Source organism: Vicia villosa, linkage group LG5 (assembly GCF_029867415.1).
Source record: "Vicia villosa cultivar HV-30 ecotype Madison, WI linkage group LG5, Vvil1.0, whole genome shotgun sequence".
NCBI classification, from domain to species: Eukaryota; Viridiplantae; Streptophyta; class Magnoliopsida; order Fabales; family Fabaceae; genus Vicia; species Vicia villosa.
This window is the reverse complement of record NC_081184.1, coordinates 119,922,293-119,929,139: the sequence shown is the minus strand read 5'-3', so window position 1 is coordinate 119,929,139 and position 6,847 is coordinate 119,922,293. Positions and strand designations below refer to the sequence as shown.

General features: G+C 29.7%; 1 pseudogene; it reads right to left on the bottom strand.

The window, feature by feature from the left end:
* Positions 1-4,823: 4,823 nt before the first annotated feature.
* Positions 4,824-6,628, bottom strand: LOC131607144 (BURP domain protein RD22-like; annotated as a pseudogene).
* Between the last annotated feature and the right edge of the window lie 219 nt (positions 6,629-6,847).

The window sequence follows — 6,847 nt, the reverse complement described above, 5'->3', positions numbered from 1 at the left end:
TTTGTCATATTATAATGTTCTAGGTCAGATTGAAATGTTATATGTTTAATGAGCATTAACGAAATAAGAATTCCACATAATTTATAATAAACTCAGTGTGTATATCTTAACGGCTGTTTAGCACAACTGTTGTTAAATGGTATGCGTTGGTTAGGTATCACTAAGAATATCATACCGGTTATTTAAAATAACCGTTGTGATATGTAGCACACTACCTAGTTTATAATCACGGTCGCTCGACCATGGTGGAAAGCATCATACTTACAACCACTCCTACATCACACACACACACTCACATACAAATGTTGAACTTGAGACTTCACACACAAGAGGGGTTGCATTATGTGATTTGGAAAAATATGGTTTTAAAAACTTTTGGCATATTTAATTAGAGTTTGAAAACACTTTCTAATTGTGAGTAGCGGAAAATAAATATTTAAAGTGGAGAACTTAAAAAGGTAAAGGAAGAAAGAGAACACAGAGAGTTATAGAGGTTCAGTCAAAAATAAAAAGGACCTACTCCTCTCCCCAATACTTGGTCTTAAGAGTTTCCAATAATACTGGAGAGCTTTTAGTAGGAAAGACTCACGAGCCCCCTTATACAAGAAAATTGTGGTTGTCCTACAACCAAAATATCATAAGGCAAATGATATGGGTGTTATCGACTTTTCTCTAATAACTTGTTGAAAATGAAGTGGCCAAGCTTCCTTCCCAACTGTAGATTGAAGCAATTAGTCTTATCTCCACGAAAACGGATCTTGTAGCGATTAGTTTTGAAGTTTCGAATATCTAAGTTCAATTTTGGTTTAACATGATATAACCAATAACCTTTGCGATTTTAACCCGACTGATCTCAAACCTAGAAAATTTTTAATATCAAATAATATCCAACCAATCAAGAACCAAGGAAAGATTGTCAAAACTAGATAATCCTCAACCTATATATATATATATATATATATATATATATATATATATATATTATGAAGTGATCACACAATCCACGACAATAAGCTTTAAACGTGTTTAACTTACAACTACATATATAATCTCTATTTGGACAATATTCAACCAAGGTTTACAAACATAGTTACCTTGGTGAATTTATACAGTTCTACTCTTTCATAATTAAAATGATGACCTCATTCATAAGTTATACTTTCCTTACAAAAGCATATGACTATAAGAACTAGTGAGAGAAAGTTAAAATAAAATTTAGAGATAGAGAGAGTGGGTGTCAAAACACAATTTTGTATTCTGGATGATTTAAAATGAGAAAGGGAGTCTATATTTATAAACTTGAGGGGCATCAAGCCTCCTCTCGAGCATCTTCAATTTCTCCTTGTGAGGCTCACGCTCTTTAACCTATGAATCATTCTCATTTTGAAGGGCATATCCAAACATAGTCACCCAAGAGGTAAAATTCATTAAAGAAGTCTTTGTCTCTTAGAGAGCCTCTTATTTAGCCTCAAAGAATGACAGAGAATAAGAAGTGCCGTGAGTATTCACCTCCTTCTAAAGGTCAAAATATTAGCCATCTATTTTAGAGGATAGACAACTTCTCTTGGAGTTAGGTCCGATCATGGACGACCACGTCATACTTACCCTTCTATATATCTCTTCCTTGGAAGGATTTTATCTGGCCAAAACTACTCCCTGACCCATGACCGCCATAGACATCAGAGAGGAACTACGTAACATATAGAAGGTAACCTCCGAGACTAACTCCATCCTCTTCACACCGGGAATATTCCCAAGGTAAGCAAGATTCTTCACAGGTATACAAGCTTGTGCTACCTACGAGGTAAAAGATACATTGGTTTGAAAAACAACGGGTATTTTAAAGAGGGCAGACGAAACTTCTATGTCGAGTAAAGCAGGCCCGACAGGGAATGATTAGACAACTAAACATTTTTCCTGAGTTTTTATCCTGGAAGGAATCCAACTCTTGACCTCTTTTGGTGTTATTTACAAAGGCTAAAATTCGGTCTTCCGTCCCTTATCTGGCTCGGTGGAGGAAGTTGTGTCTTTTCCAAACAAGGCCAATGAAGATTGAGTTGCAAGTAGATCCCCATCGTCCCACGTACAACACCCATGTTAAGTAAGAGCAAAAGAAGAAGTAGCAGCCACACTGGCTCTCAACCGAGCTTTGTTCCTCTCGAAGAGACCTTTTACTACATCCATGCCACCTTGTGCCTTTTAATTTACAAAGAAAAAGTTTGATGGTGACTCTTGCTTTGCAAGTTAAGTTACTTAATAACTTAATCTCAATTTTTCCGCCACGACACCTACAATTGCACGTGTGTCAATAGACCACCTCTTTTGCACATAAGGCCATGTGTTTCAAAGGTCGGCCCCTATTTAATAAACGAGACATTGTTCCATATAAGAATCAGGGTGAAAAGTAAATTGGGGTCGTGAACTCCTGTTGTTGGGGTGTAAGTCTCCGGATAGGTTGAACGTGGGTGTGAACCTACAAGCTTAATTAGCATTTCAACTCTCAAGTTAGTAATTGAGTCTATTTCGTTACGGAAATAGAATTGGTGTTAATTGGCGATGTAAGACATTATAATGGGTGATGTAGATCTCTGGAACGATGGTGCGGACTGGACAAGTAAGGTTAACACTCCAACGTCCAAGTCTGTTACAAAGTACAAGATGAATAGATTGAAAAGTGAAGATCATAAAAGTATACCTTAAATGTCACGTGTGCTGACTATATACGTTGGATGATCTTGATTGGGCTTCAACATGATTTGAATATATATATATATATATATATATATATATACATAGAGAGAGAGAGAGAGAGAGAGAGAGAGTCAGAATCAATTGACATCAGGTATAAGTCTTAAAGTCTTGCACTAAATCTCAATCGTTAATAGCACTCATCAAACGATAATAAAAATAGTATATTTTTATGTATAAAGAATGACAAATATATATATATATATATATATATATATATATATATATATATATATATATATATATATATATATATATATATATATATATATATATATATATATGGGAGCGTATCCGGTGAGAACTGATATTTTTGTGAGAAACGAGAACTATTATTATTAACCGTCAGATTTAATAAACGTTTAAAATTTAAAATTTTTATATAAAGAATGCCTAACTCAATCATTTTCTGATACACTTATTATTTAAAAATTCTACAAAAAGAGATTCTTACCAAAAATATACTTCATATGTAATTTTTTTTTTATTTAAACTATAAATATTTTTTAAAACTAAAAGCAAAAATTCAAAATAAATTTTCTGAAAAATAATATTAGTTTCAAATTAATAAAAAACACAAATTCTTTACTCATCTTCCTAGTACTAAAATGGTTTTTATATAAAATTGTGTCAGTTTAAAAAAAAACCAATCTTAGAAAAATAATTTAACTTAAAAACTATTTTAACATTGTATATGTCGTATTTTATAGAATCATATTATTTTTAGAACTTATTTTCTTAAATAAATTATTAAAGACTTAATTTTAAAACCAAATAGATTTTTTAATATTTAATAACAATTTATTGCAATAATTAAATTGTTGTTAATATATTGTAAGTTTTATTTAGTTTTAATAGTATGTTTAGAAAAGTTATTTATCCAAATTAATTGTAAAAATAAATTCAAAAGAAATATTCTTAATAATTTTATTGTAATTATTATTCGTTATAAATATACTTAATATTTATTTAGGATATTATCATAAAATATACTTGAAGTGCATTTTTATTTAAAGTATACATATTTTTTAAAGTAAAAAAAAAATTTCAAAATTAAACTTCTTATAAATAATATTAGTTACAAAATAATCAAAAACACAAATTCTTTACTCATCTTCCTAGTATTAAAATTATTTTTATATAAAATTATGTCATATAGTTTAAAAACAAATCAATCTTAAAAGATTAATTTAATTAAAAAACTATTTTATCTTTGTATCTCATATTTTATAGAATCATATTTTTTTAGAATTTATTTTCATAAATAAATTATTCTAGACTTAATTTTAAAATAAAATAATATTGTTAATACTTTAATAATAATTTATAGCAATAAGTAAATTGTTATTAATATATTGTGAGTTTTATTTAGTGTAAATAGTATGTTAGGAAAAGTCATTTATCAAAATAAATTGTAAAAAAATTTGATTCTATTAAATACGAGATACAATGCTAAAATTGTTTACTTAATTAAATTATGATTTAAAGAGTGATGAAAAAAAATTAAAGAGTGATATTTTTAAAATAAAATTAAGTTATATCTTTTTTAAAAAAAAAAAACATCACTCTTTGAATCATAATTTAATTTTTCTAAGATTGATTTTTTTTAAAACTATATGACATGATTTTATAAAAAAATACTTTTAATATTAGGAAGATGAGTAAATAATTTATACTTATAATTATTTTAAACTTAATATTATTTTTCAGAAGTTTATTTTAAATTTATTCTTTTAGTTTAGAAAAATATTTATAGTTTAGATAATATTTATTTTAAATAAAAATAAATATAATTGAAGTATTTATAATGAATAATAAATATAAATATTAATAATCTCCTTTGAGTAAGGTGTTCTTTGTTTAAAACTTTTAAATCTTAAACGTTATTAAATCTGACGGTTGAATATATATATATATATATATATATATATATATATATATATATATATATATATATATATATATATATATATATATATATATATATATATATATATATAAAAGTGTGTGTTTTTTTTTTTTAAATATAATAACATAAAAAAAAATAAAATAAAAAAAAAACATAATCAACAAGGTTTCATCAAATTAAAGCAAATGAGAGAAGCCTCTTCATTGCATATTGTATTCCATTTAGAGCATACATAGTGCTAAGCATAATAAGCACAAACATGGACATACACAAACTTGTTACCATATAACATAATTAAACACTGCTTGTATAATACATCTCTCATAATTTAAACTTTAAAGTAGCTGCTATATTGTGTAATTCATTATTCAAAGATAACCCTATATGGATATTAAGTGATGAAACTGTTTGTCTTATAATCACTTGGAAACCCAAACAACATGATCCTGTGGAAGGAAGTGACAAACAGGAACAGTTCCAGGTTTGAACATTAAGCACTTGAAATGCCAAATGTTTAGGATTCCACTGTGAGGTATCAGTGTGACAAACAGCAATAGCATTAACTCTATTTCCATCAACACCTTCCAATGGCACTGAATAAACTTTTGTTGTGTCTGTTTTATGACAGTAAAAAACTGCATATGGATAATTCTCTTTGTGGCACACAACAGCTTGGTTCTTCTCTCCCAATCTCTTCACTCCTTTAGCTATTACATATTGCTGTAACTCACTACTTTCTTTTTTCACTTCTGTTGAAACAGCTTCAACATTGTTTCCAAGTTTCGAAGTAGTGAAATCAACCATAGATTCCAATGATTTTACACAAAGCTTTTCTTCTCCTCTGATGCTGTTTTCTTCGCACTCGCTTATCGTGTTCTTCACAGTTTCAGCTTCCTCTGAGCCTTTCTTGATGGAGAACTTATTAAGGATGCTTTCCACTTGGTTTGATGAAAAGGGGATGGAATCAGATACTTCTTTAGTTAAGAACTTTGCTTCGTTGTTTGAGGTTGTTTCGTGAATTGCAAGTTCAACTTTGTTCCATAGTGCAAACTCTTTTCTAAGAAGAAAAGTGCTACATTTGGTTTATCATTTAACTGTGTTGCTGTTGCAGCATAATTGTATAAAAATGGAGAACGTTTTCCAACTGAAACATGAACTGGTTTTCCTCTTCCTTTTCCCGTGTTAACATTGACACCACCTTTTCCAACGTTAACCGCTGTTCCACCTGAAGGTTTTCCTTTTCCTGTATTAACATGGACTCCACCTTTCCCTACGTTAACCGCGGTACCTCCTGGTTTTGGTTTTGCTGCATCAACATTGACACCACCCTTTTCCTACAGCTACTGATGTGCCTTTCTCTTCTGTCCAATCTGCATATTCATATATAGTGAGTGTGTAGATTCATCATAATATTCACAGGCCATATCAGATAATTAATAAAGTTCGATAACGATTTTTTCAGTCAAGATTCGAACTCGTGTTATATAAAAAAAAAAAAAAATTATACTAACCAGTTGGGTTGAGGAGATCTGTGATGGCTTTTGGCATTTGAGTAGTGGGAAGTTTGGACTTCCAGTACAATTGAGGAGGTAATACAGCATTGGTTGATACAACAAGTGTAAGCTGCAATACAACATATGTATATATACACATCATATATTAGGGTTTATGAGATGAAAATGAAATAATAAAAAGAACTAAAAGTTAAAAAATAAAGTGAGAAAAATATTAAGCAGATGCTATAAGATAGTTGGGAAAGTGTTGCTTACACTGAGTGCTATAAAGATGGACAAATGAGGAAACTCCATGGTGGAAATGATCTTAAAGCTCCAATGAAATTGTAAGTGAAAGTAGAGCTAGATTGAGAAGTAGATGAACTGAATGCAAGATAGAATGATGATACCTAGATGGTCTCACACATTTTTATAGATGGCCCAAGTTTAAGAATGGAGGCCAAATAGTTTCAAGATAATAAGGTCGGTTGTATGGTTGGATTGCAACTTACCACCAATTTAGGCACACATTTAATAACTTCAACTGCTGGTGGTATGCCCACATTAAATGCCATTAGTATTTTGACAGTTGCTGTTTGTGAAAGCAATTTTTCTTAGATTTTTTCTTAGGAGCATGGGGCTTATGAATGAATGATCAAATGCATATACAGACAAATAAATGTATATGTAGACACGT